The following is a 16,999-nucleotide window of genomic DNA, read 5'->3' on the forward strand; positions in this document are numbered from 1 at the left end:
CTCAGAACGCACCCTTGTGGGGCCCCAGTGTTGAGGATCAGCGGGGAGGAGATGTTGTTGCCTACCCTCACCACCTGGGGGCGGCCCGTCAGGAAGTCCAGTACCCAGTTGCACAGGGCGGGGTCGAGACCCAGGGTCTCGAGCTTGATGACGAGCTTGGAGGGTACTATGGTGTTGAATGCCGAGCTGTAGTCAATGAACAGCATTCTCACATAGGTATTCCTCTTGTCCAGATGGGTTAGGGCAGTGTGCAGTGTGGTTGAGATTGCATCGTCTGTGGACCTATTTGGGCGGTAAGCAAATTGGAGTGGGTCTAGGGTGTCAGGTAGGGTGGAGGTGATATGGTCCTTGACTAGTCTCTCAAAGCACTTCATGATGACGGAAGTGAGTGCTACGGGGCGGTAGTCGTTTAGCTCAGTTACCTTAGCTTTCTTGGGAACAGGAACAATGGTGGCCCTCTTGAAGCATGTGGGAACAGCAGACTGGTATAGGGATTGATTGAATATGTCCGTAAACACACCGGCCAGCTGGTCTGCGCATGCTCTGAGGGTGCGGCTGGGGATGCCGTCTGGGCCTGCAGCCTTGCGAGGGTTAACACGTTTAAATGTCTTACTCACCTCGGCTGCAGTGAAGGAGAGACCGCAAGTTTTCGTTGCAGGCCGTGTCAGTGGCACTGTATTGTCCTCAAAGCGGGCAAAAAAGTTATTTAGTCTGCCTGGGAGCAGGACATCCTGGTCCGTGACTGGGCTGGATTTCTTCCTGTAGTCCGTGATTGACTGTAGACCCTGCCACATGCCTCTTGTGTCTGAGCCGTTGAATTGAGATTCTACTTTGTCTCTGTACTGACGCTTAGCTTGTTTGATAGCCTTGCGGAGGGAATAGCTGCACTGTTTGTATTCGGTCATGTTACCAGACACCTTGCCCTGATTAAAAGCAGTGGTTCGCGCTTTCAGTTTCACGCGAATGCTGCCATCAATCCACGGTTTCTGGTTATGGAATGTTTTAATCGTTGCTATGGGAACGACATCTTCAACGCACGTTCTAATGAACTCGCACACCGAATCAGCGTATTCGTCAATGTTGTTTTCTGACGCAATACGAAACATGTCCCAGTCCACGTGATGGAAGCAGTCTTGGAGTGTGGAGTCAGCTTGGTCGGACCAGCGTTGGACAGACCTCAGCGTGGGAGCCTCTTGTTTTAGTTTCTGTCTGTAGGCAGGGATCAACAAAATGGAGTTGTGGTCAGCTTTTCCGAAAGGGGGGCGGGGCAGGGCCTTATATGTGTCGCGGAAGTTAGAGTAACAATGATCCAAGGTCTTTCCACCCCTGGTTGCGCAATCGATATGCTGATAAAATGTAGGGAGTCTTGTTTTCAGATTAGCCTTGTTAAAATCCCCAGCTACAATGAATGCAGCCTCCGGATAAATGGTTTCCAGTTTGCAAAGAGTCAAATAAAGTTCATTCAGAGCCAACGATGTGTCTGCTTGGGGGGGGATATATACGGCTGTGATTATAATCGAAGAGAATTCTCTTGGTAGATAATGCGGTCTACATTTGATTGTGAGGAATTCTAAATCAGGTGAACAGAAGGATTTGAGTTCCTGTATGTTTATTTCATCACACCATGTCACGTTAGTCATAAGGCATACGCCCCCGCCCCTCTTCTTACCAGAAAGATGTTTGTTTCTGTCTGCGCGATGCGTGGAGAAACCCGTTGGCTGCACCGCTTCGGATAGCGTCTCTCCAGTAAGCCACGTTTCCGTGAAGCAAAGAACGTTACAGTCTCTGATGTCCCTCTGGAATGCTACCCTTGCTCGGATTTCATCAACCTTGTTGTCAAGAGACTGGACATTGGCAAGAAGAATGCTAGGGAATGGTGCACGGTGTGCCCGTCTCCGGAGTCTGACCAGAAGACCGCCTCGTTTCCCTCTTTTTCGGAGTCGTTTTTTTCGGTCGCTGCATGGGATCCACTCCGTTGTCCTGTTTGTAAGGCAGAACACAGGATCTGCGTCGCGAAAAACATATTCTTGGTCGTACTGATGGTGAGTTGACGCTGATCTTATATTCAGTAGTTCTTCTCGACTGTATGTAATGAAACCTAAGATGACCTGGGGTACTAATGTCAGAAATAACACGTAAAAAAACAAAAAACTGCATAGTTTCCTAGGAACGCGAAGCGAGGCGGCCATCTCTGTCGGCGCCGGAAATCATGTGACAACAGGAAACACAGCAGGTCAAAAGCAAGCTTACTGTAAGGCCAGGAAGGTCTTCCACATCACTAGAAACAGAAAGACAGCATCCCTGGGTGGGCTCAAATCACCAACTTTTAAATTAACAGTCTAACGCGCCAACCAATTGCACCACAGAGACTTGTGGTTATACTGACCCTCAGCAGGCCAAAGACTCATGGAAGCTCAAGCCAAGTCAGGAAGGGTCAGTTCACAGCATCTCCACAATCTGAAAAATGTCATCCCTGGGTGGTGATGATGCACCAACCTTTAGATTGACAGTCAAACACGCTAACTGATTGCACTAGAGAGGCTTGTGTTGGCATTGACCATCAGCAGGGCAAAATAACAGGAATCTCATTACAGGTCCAGGATGTCACATCCACATAATGGAGCGCAACAAACTGAGAACTGTCGTCCCTGGGTGGGCTCGAACCACCAACCTTTAGATTAACAGTCTAACGCGCTAAACAATTGCGCCACAGAGACTTGTGGTGTATTTGACCCTGACGCTTGATCTCTGGCCATTTGTGCTCTCATCCAACTGAACATGGAGTTTACGAAACAACAACACTTTGTTCCAATGGTTGTGTTAACGTGCATCAAAAGTGCAGTAACATTTTCAAGGAAGTAGACCTGTAGTTTTCTAATGTTTGTTAGCTTTTTGAATGGCCTTATAAGGGCAAAAATGTAGCGCAATGTTCGTCAGCGCAACATTATATTAAAAGGCATCTGGCAGGAGTAATTGCAGCCGCAATCACAAATATATTCTGATAAATATATATTTTAAACAACTGCATTTTCACAAATGTAATATATAATCGCCAAGCCCATTCAAAAATAATTAGGGGACTGACTCCGGAAGAATGATGAAGTGGCTAGTCACTTTCATGGCGTATTGGCGTACATATACACACAAACACACGGGACCAACATTGTCCTTCTCGCAAGATAAATATAAATGCTAAGGTTTTTCATGCCAGATTGACATAATTTACGTTGTCATACCAGCCAGATTAATAAGAATAAATTATTTGTTCCTTGGAGAACACAGAATGATCAAGCTATTGAGTAACAGAAGATCAGAGACCATTGACAGCCATTTTACCAGTAGGTATCGTAACTTGTCATCTTTCATGTTCAACAACACACCAATCACATGTGACAACAGGAAACACAGCAGGTCAAAAGCAAGCTTACTGTAAGGCCAGGAAGGTCTTCCACATCACTAGAAACAGAAAGACAGCATCCCTGGGTGGGCTCAAATCACCAACTTTTAAATTAACAGTCTAACGCACCAACCAATTGCACCACAGGGACTTGTGGTTATACTGACCCTCAGCAGGCCAAAGACTCATGGAAGCTCATGCCAAGTCAGGAAGGGTCAGTTCACAGCATCTCCACAATCTGAAAAATGTCATCCCTGGGTGGTGATGATGCACCAACCTTTAGATTGACAGTCAAACACGCTAACTGATTGCACTAGAGAGGCTTGTGTTGGCATTGACCGGGGCAAAATAACAGGAATCTCATTACAGGTCCAGGATGTCACATCCACATCATGGAGCACAACAAACTGACAACTGTCGTCCCTGGGTGGGCTCGAACCACCAACCTTTAGATTAACAGTCTAACGCGCTAACCAATTGCGCCACAGAGACTTGTGGTGTATATGACCCTGACGCTTGATCGATGGCCATTTGTGCTCTCATCCAACTGAACATGGAGTTTACGAAACAACAACACTTTGTTCCAATGGTTGTGTTAACGTGCATCAAAAGTGCAGCAACATTTTCAAGGAAGTAGACCTGTAGTTTTCTAATGTTTGTTAGCTTTTTGAATGGCCTTATAAGGGCAAAAATGTAGCGCAATGTTCGTCAGCGCAACATTATATTAAAAGGCATCTGGCAGGAGTAATTGCAGCCGCAATCACAAATATATTCTGATAAATATATATTTTAAACAACTGCATTTTCACAAATGTAATATATAATCGCCAAGCCCATTCAAAAATAATTAGGGGACTGACTCCGGAAGAATGATGAAGTGGCTAGTCACTTTCATGGCGTATTGGCGTACATATACACACAAACACACGGGACCAACATTGTCCTTCTCGCAAGATAAATATAAATGCTAAGGTTTTTCATGCCAGATTGACATAATTTACGTTGTCATACCAGCCAGATTAATAAGAATAAATTATATGTTCCTTGGAGAACACAGAATGATCAAGCTATTGAGTAACAGAAGATCAGAGACCATTGACAGCCATTTTACCAGTAGGTATCGTAACTTGTCATCTTTCATGTTCAACAACACACCAATCACATGTGACAACAGGAAACACAGCAGGTCAAAAGCAAGCTTACTGTAAGGCCAGGAAGGTCTTCCACATCACTAGAAACAGAAAGACAGCATCCCTGGGTGGGCTCAAATCACCAACTTTTAAATTAACAGTCTAACGCACCAACCAATTGCACCACAGGGACTTGTGGTTATACTGACCCTCAGCAGGCCAAAGACTCATGGAAGCTCATGCCAAGTCAGGAAGGGTCAGTTCACAGCATCTCCACAATCTGAAAAATGTCATCCCTGGGTGGTGATGATGCACCAACCTTTAGATTGACAGTCAAACACGCTAACTGATTGCACTAGAGAGGCTTGTGTTGGCATTGACCAGGGCAAAATAACAGGAATCTCATTACAGGATGTCACATCCACATCATGGAGCACAACAAACTGAGAACTGTCGTCCCTGGGTGGGGTCAAACCACCAACCTTTAGATTAACAGTCTAACGCACTAACCAATTGCGCCACAGAGACTTGTGGTGTATTTGACCCTGACGCTTGATCTCTGGCCATTTGTGCTCTCATCTAACCGAACATGGAGTTTACGAAACAACAACACTTTGTTCCAATGGTTGTGTTAACGTGCATCAAAAGTGCAGCAACATTTTCAAGGAAGTAGACCTGTAGTTTTCTAATGTTTGTTAGCTTTTTGAATGGCCTTATAAGGGCAAAAATGTAGCGCAATGTTCGTCAGCGCAACATTATATTAAAAGGCATCTGGCAGGAGTAAATTCAGCTGCAATCACAAATATATTCTGATAAATTTATATTTTAAACAACTGCATTTTCACAAATGTAATATATAATCGCCAAGCCCATTCAAAAATAATTAGGGGACTGACTCCGGAAGAATGATGAAGTGGCTAGTCACTTTCATGGTGTATTGGCGTACATATACACACAAACACACTGGACCAACATTGTCCTTCTCGCAAGATAAATATAAATGCTAAGGTTTTTCATGCCAGATTGACATAATTTACGTTGTCATACCAGCCAGATTAATAAGAATAAATTATATGTTCCTTGGAGAACACAGAATGATCAAGCTATTGAGTAACAGAAGATCAGAGACCATTGACAGCCATTTTACCAGTAGGTATCATAACTTGTCATCTTTCATGTTCAACAAATCAAATCAAATCAAATCACATTTTATTTGTCACATACACATGGTTAGCAGATGTTAATGCGAGTGTAGCGAAATGCTTGTGCTTCTAGTTCCGACAATGCAGTAATAACCATCAAGTAATCTAACTAACAATTCCAAAACTACTGTCTTGTACACAGTGTGAGGGGATAAAGAATATGTACATAAGGATATATGAATGAGTGATGGTACAGGGCAGCATAGGCAAGATACAGTAGATGGTATCGAGTACAGTATATACATATGAGATGAGTATGTAAACAAAGTGGCATAGTTAAAGTGGCTAGTGATACATGTATTACACAAGGATACAGTCGATGATATAGAGTACAGTATATACGTATGCATATGAGATGAATAATGTAGGGTAAGTAACATTATATAAGGTAGCATTGTTTAAAGTGGCTAGTGATATATTTACATCATTTCCCATTATTAAAGTGGCTGGAGTTGAGTCAGTGTCAGTGTTTTGGCGACAGCCACTCAATGTTAGTGGTGGCTGTTTAACAGTCTGATGGCCTTGAGATAGAAGCTGTTTTTCAGTCTCTCGGTCCCAGCTTTGATGCACCTGTACTGACCTCGCCTTCTGGATGATAGCGGGGTGAACAGGCAGTGGCTCGGGTGGTTGATGTCCTTGATGATCTTTATGGCCTTCCTGTGACATCGGGTGGTGTAGGTGTCCTGGAGGGCAGGTAGTTTGCCCCCGGTGATGCGTTGTGCAGACCTCACTACCCTCTGGAGAGCCTTACGGTTGAGGGCGGAGCAGTTGCCGTACCAGGCGGTGATACAGCCCGCCAGGATGCTCTCGATTGTGCATCTGTAGAAGTTTGTGAGTGCTTTTGGTGACAAGCCAAATTTCTTCAGCCTCCTAAGGTTGAAGAGGCGCTGCTGCGCCTTCTTCACAATGCTGTCTGTGTGAGTGGACCAATTCAGTTTGTCTGTGATGTGTATGCCGAGGAACTTAAAACTTGCTACCCTCTCCACTACTGTTCCATCGATGTGGATAGGGGGGTGTTCCCTCTGCTGTTTCCTGAAGTCCACAATCATCTCCTTAGTTTTGTTGACGTTGAGTGTGAGGTTATTTTCCTGACACCACACTCCGAGGGCCCTCACCTCCTCCCTGTAGGCCGTCTCGTCATTGTTGGTAATCAAGCCTACCACTGTTGTGTCGTCCGCAAACTTGATGATTGAGTTGGAGGCGTGCGTGGCCACGCAGTCGTGGGTGAACAGGGAGTACAGGAGAGGGCTCAGAACGCACCCTTGTGGGGCCCCAGTGTTGAGGATCAGCGGGGAGGAGATGTTGTTGCCTACCCTCACCACCTGGGGGCGGCCCGTCAGGAAGTCCAGTACCCAGTTGCACAGGGCGGGGTCGAGACCCAGGGTCTCGAGCTTGATGACGAGCTTGGAGGGTACTATGGTGTTGAATGCCGAGCTGTAGTCAATGAACAGCATTCTCACATAGGTATTCCTCTTGTCCAGATGGGTTAGGGCAGTGTGCAGTGTGGTTGAGATTGCATCGTCTGTGGACCTATTTGGGCGGTAAGCAAATTGGAGTGGGTCTAGGGTGTCAGGTAGGGTGGAGGTGATATGGTCCTTGACTAGTCTCTCAAAGCACTTCATGATGACGGAAGTGAGTGCTACGGGGCGGTAGTCGTTTAGCTCAGTTACCTTAGCTTTCTTGGGAACAGGAACAATGGTGGCCCTCTTGAAGCATGTGGGAACAGCAGACTGGTATAGGGATTGATTGAATATGTCCGTAAACACACCGGCCAGCTGGTCTGCGCATGCTCTGAGGGTGCGGCTGGGGATGCCGTCTGGGCCTGCAGCCTTGCGAGGGTTAACACGTTTAAATGTCTTACTCACCTCGGCTGCAGTGAAGGAGAGACCGCAAGTTTTCGTTGCAGGCCGTGTCAGTGGCACTGTATTGTCCTCAAAGCGGGCAAAAAAGTTATTTAGTCTGCCTGGGAGCAGGACATCCTGGTCCGTGACTGGGCTGGATTTCTTCCTGTAGTCCGTGATTGACTGTAGACCCTGCCACATGCCTCTTGTGTCTGAGCCGTTGAATTGAGATTCTACTTTGTCTCTGTACTGACGCTTAGCTTGTTTGATAGCCTTGCGGAGGGAATAGCTGCACTGTTTGTATTCGGTCATGTTACCAGACACCTTGCCCTGATTAAAAGCAGTGGTTCGCGCTTTCAGTTTCACGCGAATGCTGCCATCAATCCACGGTTTCTGGTTATGGAATGTTTTAATCGTTGCTATGGGAACGACATCTTCAACGCACGTTCTAATGAACTCGCACACCGAATCAGCGTATTCGTCAATGTTGTTTTCTGACGCAATACGAAACATGTCCCAGTCCACGTGATGGAAGCAGTCTTGGAGTGTGGAGTCAGCTTGGTCGGACCAGCGTTGGACAGACCTCAGCGTGGGAGCCTCTTGTTTTAGTTTCTGTCTGTAGGCAGGGATCAACAAAATGGAGTTGTGGTCAGCTTTTCCGAAAGGGGGGCGGGGCAGGGCCTTATATGTGTCGCGGAAGTTAGAGTAACAATGATCCAAGGTCTTTCCACCCCTGGTTGCGCAATCGATATGCTGATAAAATGTAGGGAGTCTTGTTTTCAGATTAGCCTTGTTAAAATCCCCAGCTACAATGAATGCAGCCTCCGGATAAATGGTTTCCAGTTTGCAAAGAGTCAAATAAAGTTCATTCAGAGCCAACGATGTGTCTGCTTGGGGGGGGATATATACGGCTGTGATTATAATCGAAGAGAATTCTCTTGGTAGATAATGCGGTCTACATTTGATTGTGAGGAATTCTAAATCAGGTGAACAGAAGGATTTGAGTTCCTGTATGTTTATTTCATCACACCATGTCACGTTAGTCATAAGGCATACGCCCCCGCCCCTCTTCTTACCAGAAAGATGTTTGTTTCTGTCTGCGCGATGCGTGGAGAAACCCGTTGGCTGCACCGCTTCGGATAGCGTCTCTCCAGTAAGCCACGTTTCCGTGAAGCAAAGAACGTTACAGTCTCTGATGTCCCTCTGGAATGCTACCCTTGCTCGGATTTCATCAACCTTGTTGTCAAGAGACTGGACATTGGCAAGAAGAATGCTAGGGAATGGTGCACGGTGTGCCCGTCTCCGGAGTCTGACCAGAAGACCGCCTCGTTTCCCTCTTTTTCGGAGTCGTTTTTTTCGGTCGCTGCATGGGATCCACTCCGTTGTCCTGTTTGTAAGGCAGAACACAGGATCTGCGTCGCGAAAAACATATTCTTGGTCGTACTGATGGTGAGTTGACGCTGATCTTATATTCAGTAGTTCTTCTCGACTGTATGTAATGAAACCTAAGATGACCTGGGGTACTAATGTCAGAAATAACACGTAAAAAAACAAAAAACTGCATAGTTTCCTAGGAACGCGAAGCGAGGCGGCCATCTCTGTCGGCGCCGGAAATCATGTGACAACAGGAAACACAGCAGGTCAAAAGCAAGCTTACTGTAAGGCCAGGAAGGTCTTCCACATCACTAGAAACAGAAAGACAGCATCCCTGGGTGGGCTCAAATCACCAACTTTTAAATTAACAGTCTAACGCGCCAACCAATTGCACCACAGAGACTTGTGGTTATACTGACCCTCAGCAGGCCAAAGACTCATGGAAGCTCAAGCCAAGTCAGGAAGGGTCAGTTCACAGCATCTCCACAATCTGAAAAATGTCATCCCTGGGTGGTGATGATGCACCAACCTTTAGATTGACAGTCAAACACGCTAACTGATTGCACTAGAGAGGCTTGTGTTGGCATTGACCATCAGCAGGGCAAAATAACAGGAATCTCATTACAGGTCCAGGATGTCACATCCACATAATGGAGCGCAACAAACTGAGAACTGTCGTCCCTGGGTGGGCTCGAACCACCAACCTTTAGATTAACAGTCTAACGCGCTAAACAATTGCGCCACAGAGACTTGTGGTGTATTTGACCCTGACGCTTGATCTCTGGCCATTTGTGCTCTCATCCAACTGAACATGGAGTTTACGAAACAACAACACTTTGTTCCAATGGTTGTGTTAACGTGCATCAAAAGTGCAGTAACATTTTCAAGGAAGTAGACCTGTAGTTTTCTAATGTTTGTTAGCTTTTTGAATGGCCTTATAAGGGCAAAAATGTAGCGCAATGTTCGTCAGCGCAACATTATATTAAAAGGCATCTGGCAGGAGTAATTGCAGCCGCAATCACAAATATATTCTGATAAATATATATTTTAAACAACTGCATTTTCACAAATGTAATATATAATCGCCAAGCCCATTCAAAAATAATTAGGGGACTGACTCCGGAAGAATGATGAAGTGGCTAGTCACTTTCATGGCGTATTGGCGTACATATACACACAAACACACGGGACCAACATTGTCCTTCTCGCAAGATAAATATAAATGCTAAGGTTTTTCATGCCAGATTGACATAATTTACGTTGTCATACCAGCCAGATTAATAAGAATAAATTATTTGTTCCTTGGAGAACACAGAATGATCAAGCTATTGAGTAACAGAAGATCAGAGACCATTGACAGCCATTTTACCAGTAGGTATCGTAACTTGTCATCTTTCATGTTCAACAACACACCAATCACATGTGACAACAGGAAGCACAGCAGGTCAAAAGCAAGCTTACTGTAAGGCCAGGAAGGTCTTCCACATCACTAGAAACAGAAAGACAGCATCCCTGGGTGGGCTCAAATCACCAACTTTTAAATTAACAGTCTAACGCACCAACCAATTGCACCACAGGGACTTGTGGTTATACTGACCCTCAGCAGGCCAAAGACTCATGGAAGCTCATGCCAAGTCAGGAAGGGTCAGTTCACAGCATCTCCACAATCTGAAAAATGTCATCCCTGGGTGGTGATGATGCACCAACCTTTAGATTGACAGTCAAACACGCTAACTGATTGCACTAGAGAGGCTTGTGTTGGCATTGACCAGGGCAAAATAACAGGAATCTCATTACAGGATGTCACATCCACATCATGGAGCACAACAAACTGAGAACTGTCGTCCCTGGGTGGGGTCAAACCACCAACCTTTAGATTAACAGTCTAACGCACTAACCAATTGCGCCACAGAGACTTGTGTTTATTTGACCCTGACGCTTGATCTCTGGCCATTTGTGCTCTCATCTAACCGAACATGGAGTTTACGAAACAACAACACTTTGTTCCAATGGTTGTGTTAACGTGCATCAAAAGTGCAGCAACATTTTCAAGGAAGTAGACCTGTAGTTTTCTAATGTTTGTTAGCTTTTTGAATGGCCTTATAAGGGCAAAAATGTAGCGCAATGTTCGTCAGCGCAACATTATATTAAAAGGCATCTGGCAGGAGTAAATTCAGCTGCAATCACAAATATATTCTGATAAATTTATATTTTAAACAACTGCATTTTCACAAATGTAATATATAATCGCCAAGCCCATTCAAAAATAATTAGGGGACTGACTCCGGAAGAATGATGAAGTGGCTAGTCACTTTCATGGTGTATTGGCGTATATATACACACAAACACACTGGACCAACATTGTCCTTCTCGCAAGATAAATATAAATGCTAAGGTTTTTCATGCCAGATTGACATAATTTACGTTGTCATACCAGCCAGATTAATAAGAATAAATTATATGTTCCTTGGAGAACACAGAATGATCAAGCTATTGAGTAACAGAAGATCAGAGACCATTGACAGCCATTTTACCAGTAGGTATCATAACTTGTCATCTTTCATGTTCAACAAATCAAATCAAATCAAATCACATTTTATTTGTCACATACACATGGTTAGCAGATGTTAATGCGAGTGTAGCGAAATGCTTGTGCTTCTAGTTCCGACAATGCAGTAATAACCATCAAGTAATCTAACTAACAATTCCAAAACTACTGTCTTGTACACAGTGTGAGGGGATAAAGAATATGTACATAAGGATATATGAATGAGTGATGGTACAGGGCAGCATAGGCAAGATACAGTAGATGGTATCGAGTACAGTATATACATATGAGATGAGTATGTAAACAAAGTGGCATAGTTAAAGTGGCTAGTGATACATGTATTACACAAGGATACAGTCGATGATATAGAGTACAGTATATACGTATGCATATGAGATGAATAATGTAGGGTAAGTAACATTATATAAGGTAGCATTGTTTAAAGTGGCTAGTGATATATTTACATCATTTCCCATTATTAAAGTGGCTGGAGTTGAGTCAGTGTCAGTGTGTTGGCGACAGCCACTCAATGTTAGTGGTGGCTGTTTAACAGTCTGATGGCCTTGAGATAGAAGCTGTTTTTCAGTCTCTCGGTCCCAGCTTTGATGCACCTGTACTGACCTCGCCTTCTGGATGATAGCGGGGTGAACAGGCAGTGGCTCGGGTGGTTGATGTCCTTGATGATCTTTATGGCCTTCCTGTGACATCGGGTGGTGTAGGTGTCCTGGAGGGCAGGTAGTTTGCCCCCGGTGATGCGTTGTGCAGACCTCACTACCCTCTGGAGAGCCTTACGGTTGAGGGCGGAGCAGTTGCCGTACCAGGCGGTGATACAGCCCGCCAGGATGCTCTCGATTGTGCATCTGTAGAAGTTTGTGAGTGCTTTTGGTGACAAGCCAAATTTCTTCAGCCTCCTAAGGTTGAAGAGGCGCTGCTGCACCTTCTTCACAATGCTGTCTGTGTGAGTGGACCAATTCAGTTTGTCTGTGATGTGTATGCCGAGGAACTTAAAACTTGCTACCCTCTCCACTACTGTTCCATCGATGTGGATAGGGGGGTGTTCCCTCTGCTGTTTCCTGAAGTCCACAATCATCTCCTTAGTTTTGTTGACGTTGAGTGTGAGGTTATTTTCCTGACACCACACTCCGAGGGCCCTCACCTCCTCCCTGTAGGCCGTCTCGTCATTGTTGGTAATCAAGCCTACCACTGTTGTGTCGTCCGCAAACTTGATGATTGAGTTGGAGGCGTGCGTGGCCACGCAGTCGTGGGTGAACAGGGAGTACAGGAGAGGGCTCAGAACGCACCCTTGTGGGGCCCCAGTGTTGAGGATCAGCGGGGAGGAGATGTTGTTGCCTACCCTCACCACCTGGGGGCGGCCCGTCAGGAAGTCCAGTACCCAGTTGCACAGGGCGGGGTCGAGACCCAGGGTCTCGAGCTTGATGACGAGCTTGGAGGGTACTATGGTGTTGAATGCCGAGCTGTAGTCAATGAACAGCATTCTCACATAGGTATTCCTCTTGTCCAGATGGGTTAGGGCAGTGTGCAGTGTGGTTGAGATTGCATCGTCTGTGGACCTATTTGGGCGGTAAGCAAATTGGAGTGGGTCTAGGGTGTCAGGTAGGGTGGAGGTGATATGGTCCTTGACTAGTCTCTCAAAGCACTTCATGATGACGGAAGTGAGTGCTACGGGGCGGTAGTCGTTTAGCTCAGTTACCTTAGCTTTCTTGGGAACAGGAACAATGGTGGCCCTCTTGAAGCATGTGGGAACAGCAGACTGGTATAGGGATTGATTGAATATGTCCGTAAACACACCGGCCAGCTGGTCTGCGCATGCTCTGAGGGTGCGGCTGGGGATGCCGTCTGGGCCTGCAGCCTTGCGAGGGTTAACACGTTTAAATGTCTTACTCACCTCGGCTGCAGTGAAGGAGAGACCGCAAGTTTTCGTTGCAGGCCGTGTCAGTGGCACTGTATTGTCCTCAAAGCGGGCAAAAAAGTTATTTAGTCTGCCTGGGAGCAGGACATCCTGGTCCGTGACTGGGCTGGATTTCTTCCTGTAGTCCGTGATTGACTGTAGACCCTGCCACATGCCTCTTGTGTCTGAGCCGTTGAATTGAGATTCTACTTTGTCTCTGTACTGACGCTTAGCTTGTTTGATAGCCTTGCGGAGGGAATAGCTGCACTGTTTGTATTCGGTCATGTTACCAGACACCTGATTAAAAGCAGTGGTTCGCGCTTTCAGTTTCACGCGAATGCTGCCATCAATCCACGGTTTCTGGTTAGGGAATGTTTTAATCGTTGCTATGGGAACGACATCTTCAACGCACGTTCTAATGAACTCGCACACCGAATCAGCGTATTCGTCAATGTTGTTTTCTGACGCAATACGAAACATGTCCCAGTCCACGTGATGGAAGCAGTCTTGGAGTGTGGAGTCAGCTTGGTCGGACCAGCGTTGGACAGACCTCAGCGTGGGAGCCTCTTGTTTTAGTTTCTGTCTGTAGGCAGGGATCAACAAAATGGAGTTGTGGTCAGCTTTTCCGAAAGGGGGGCGGGGCAGGGCCTTATATGTGTCGCGGAAGTTAGAGTAACAATGATCCAAGGTCTTTCCACCCCTGGTTGCGCAATCGATATGCTGATAAAATGTAGGGAGTCTTGTTTTCAGATTAGCCTTGACCTGTTAAGGATATGGCAGACATACGCCCCCTTTGGAGAGATTGGGTACCCCTAGTAAACTGGAAAAAAAATCTGTCAAAAATTGCTAATATATGCAAATAAAAATTATTATTGGATAGAAAACACTCTAAAGATTCTAAAACCGTTGGAATTATGTCTGTAAGTATAGCAGAACTCACAGGGCAGGCATTCTTCCAAACTAGTTTTTGTGGCCATGAAAGTTGGAGCAACTTTGACGTCATGGCCCCCACCCTTCCTAACGAGCTATGATTCTGGGGACACTTTCTATCTCTTCCGCTAGATGTCCTCTTTCATTAGAGCTTAAAATCGTTCAAATCCCGCGAGAATTGACCCTATGGGAGTGAAATTAGTGCGTGCCACGAGAGAATAGGCTGTGCGTATGGGCGCGAATTGGTCCCAGCCATTCCTTTGTTTCCAGCACTCAAGAGAAGGGCAGACGATGGCCGATTGAATTGAAGTTTGTTTTGCATGTCTAAAACATCATAAAGCTTGCTTCTGCACTTAGTTTGACCTGTTTAGTCGACATATAATGTGTAATTTTGAAGTTTTGATGCGCAACTTATCCGGACCAGAGGACGTTTTGGGTGCATTTCAGCTGATGTTATTAGCAGTAGCTAATACAAAGACGCAAGACTTGAAACCAAACGATGTATTGGGTAAGTATGAAGCCTTCCAGAACATTCTGAACGAAGACCATCGAAGGTAAGGGAATATTTATGCTTAAATCTGTGTTTCTGTTGACTCCAACATTACGTGGAAATGTAGCTTGGAACTGAGCGCTGTCTCAGCATATGGAATAGTGTGCGATTTCTGTAACGTTAAAAATAAATCTAACACAGCGGTTGCATAAAGAAGCAGTGTATCTTTCTAACTATATGTAGAACATGTATATTTAGTCAAAGTTTATGATGTCTATTTACGTTATCTTGCCGCGCTACATAGATTTCCTGCGGGCATTTTTGAGTAATTTCTGAAGGTGAACTCACTGTAAATGGACATTTATGGATATAAATGGCATATTATTGAAAAAAAAAATATGTACTGTGTAATATGTCATATTACTGTCATCTGATGAAGATTTTCAAAAGGTTAGTGAGCGATTTATTTTTTAATCCTGCGTTTGTTGATTGCATGTTTTGGCTATTGAAATGAGCTGTGTCTGGTGGTGGTTTTACATATATATGTGCTATGTTTTCGCCGTAAAACATTTTAGAAATCTGACTTGCTGGCTAGATGAACAAGGTGTTTATCTTTCATTTGAGCTATTGGACTTGTTAATGTGTGGAGGTTAAATATTTTTAAGAATATTTTTGCGTTCCATGCGCCACCGTTTCAGCTGAACGTGGGAGGGTTGATCCCCAATTGGGAACCAGTATCGTAGACAGGTTAAAATCCCCAGCTACAATGAATGCAGCCTCCGGATAAATGGTTTCCAGTTTGCAAAGAGTCAAATAAAGTTCATTCAGAGCCAACGATGTGTCTGCTTGGGGGGGGGATATATACGGCTGTGATTATAATCGAAGAGAATTCTCTTGGTAGATAATGCGGTCTACATTTGATTGTGAGGAATTCTAAATCAGGTGAACAGAAGGATTTGAGTTCCTGTATGTTTATTTCATCACACCATGTCACGTTAGTCATAAGGCATACGCCCCCGCCCCTCTTCTTACCAGAAAGATGTTTGTTTCTGTCTGCGCGATGCGTGGAGAAACCCGTTGGCTGCACCGCTTCGGATAGCGTCTCTCCAGTAAGCCACGTTTCCGTGAAGCAAAGAACGTTACAGTCTCTGATGTCCCTCTGGAATGCTACCCTTGCTCGGATTTCATCAACCTTGTTGTCAAGAGACTGGACATTGGCAAGAAGAATGCTAGGGAATGGTGCACGGTGTGCCCGTCTCCGGAGTCTGACCAGAAGACCGCCTCGTTTCCCTCTTTTTCGGAGTCGTTTTTTTCGGTCGCTGCATGGGATCCACTCCGTTGTCCTGTTTGTAAGGCAGAACACAGGATCTGCGTCGCGAAAAACATATTCTTGGTCGTACTGATGGTGAGTTGACGCTGATCTTATATTCAGTAGTTCTTCTCGACTGTATGTAATGAAACCTAAGATGACCTGGGGTACTAATGTCAGAAATAACACGTAAAAAAACAAAAAACTGCATAGTTTCCTAGGAACGCGAAGCGAGGCGGCCATCTCTGTCGGCGCCGGAAATCATGTGACAACAGGAAACACAGCAGGTCAAAAGCAAGCTTACTGTAAGGCCAGGAAGGTCTTCCACATCACTAGAAACAGAAAGACAGCATCCCTGGGTGGGCTCAAATCACCAACTTTTAAATTAACAGTCTAACGCGCCAACCAATTGCACCACAGAGACTTGTGGTTATACTGACCCTCAGCAGGCCAAAGACTCATGGAAGCTCAAGCCAAGTCAGGAAGGGTCAGTTCACAGCATCTCCACAATCTGAAAAATGTCATCCCTGGGTGGTGATGATGCACCAACCTTTAGATTGACAGTCAAACACGCTAACTGATTGCACTAGAGAGGCTTGTGTTGGCATTGACCATCAGCAGGGCAAAATAACAGGAATCTCATTACAGGTCCAGGATGTCAAATCCACATAATGGAGCGCAACAAACTGAGAACTGTCGTCCCTGGGTGGGCTCGAACCACCAACCTTTAGATTAACAGTCTAACGCGCTAAACAATTGCGCCACAGAGACTTGTGGTGTATTTGACCCTGACGCTTGATCTCTGGCCATTTGTGCTCTCATCCAACTGAACATGGAGTTTACGAAACAACAACACTTTGTTCCAATGG

At 45.3% G+C, this 16,999-nt stretch overlaps 6 non-coding genes across 6 annotated transcripts; all 6 read right to left on the reverse strand.

Annotated features, from left to right (window-relative positions):
- Window positions 1-2,643: 2,643 nt before the first annotated feature.
- trnan-guu lies at window positions 2,644-2,717 on the reverse strand. Its single transcript has one exon. It is a non-coding gene; the product is annotated as a tRNA-Asn (tRNA).
- Window positions 2,718-3,815: 1,098 nt separating this feature from the next.
- trnan-guu lies at window positions 3,816-3,889 on the reverse strand. Its single transcript has one exon. It is a non-coding gene; the product is annotated as a tRNA-Asn (tRNA).
- A 1,092-nt stretch (window positions 3,890-4,981) lies between these two features.
- Window positions 4,982-5,055, reverse strand: trnan-guu. Its single transcript has one exon. It is a non-coding gene; the product is annotated as a tRNA-Asn (tRNA).
- A 4,565-nt stretch (window positions 5,056-9,620) lies between these two features.
- Window positions 9,621-9,694, reverse strand: trnan-guu. The gene has a single exon. It is a non-coding gene; the product is annotated as a tRNA-Asn (tRNA).
- A 1,092-nt stretch (window positions 9,695-10,786) lies between these two features.
- trnan-guu lies at window positions 10,787-10,860 on the reverse strand. Its single transcript has one exon. It is a non-coding gene; the product is annotated as a tRNA-Asn (tRNA).
- Window positions 10,861-16,827: 5,967 nt separating this feature from the next.
- trnan-guu lies at window positions 16,828-16,901 on the reverse strand. Its single transcript has one exon. It is a non-coding gene; the product is annotated as a tRNA-Asn (tRNA).
- Window positions 16,902-16,999: the final 98 nt, after the last annotated feature.

Source organism: Oncorhynchus mykiss, chromosome 21, assembly GCF_013265735.2.
Source record: "Oncorhynchus mykiss isolate Arlee chromosome 21, USDA_OmykA_1.1, whole genome shotgun sequence".
NCBI lineage: Eukaryota > Metazoa > Chordata > Actinopteri > Salmoniformes > Salmonidae > Oncorhynchus > Oncorhynchus mykiss.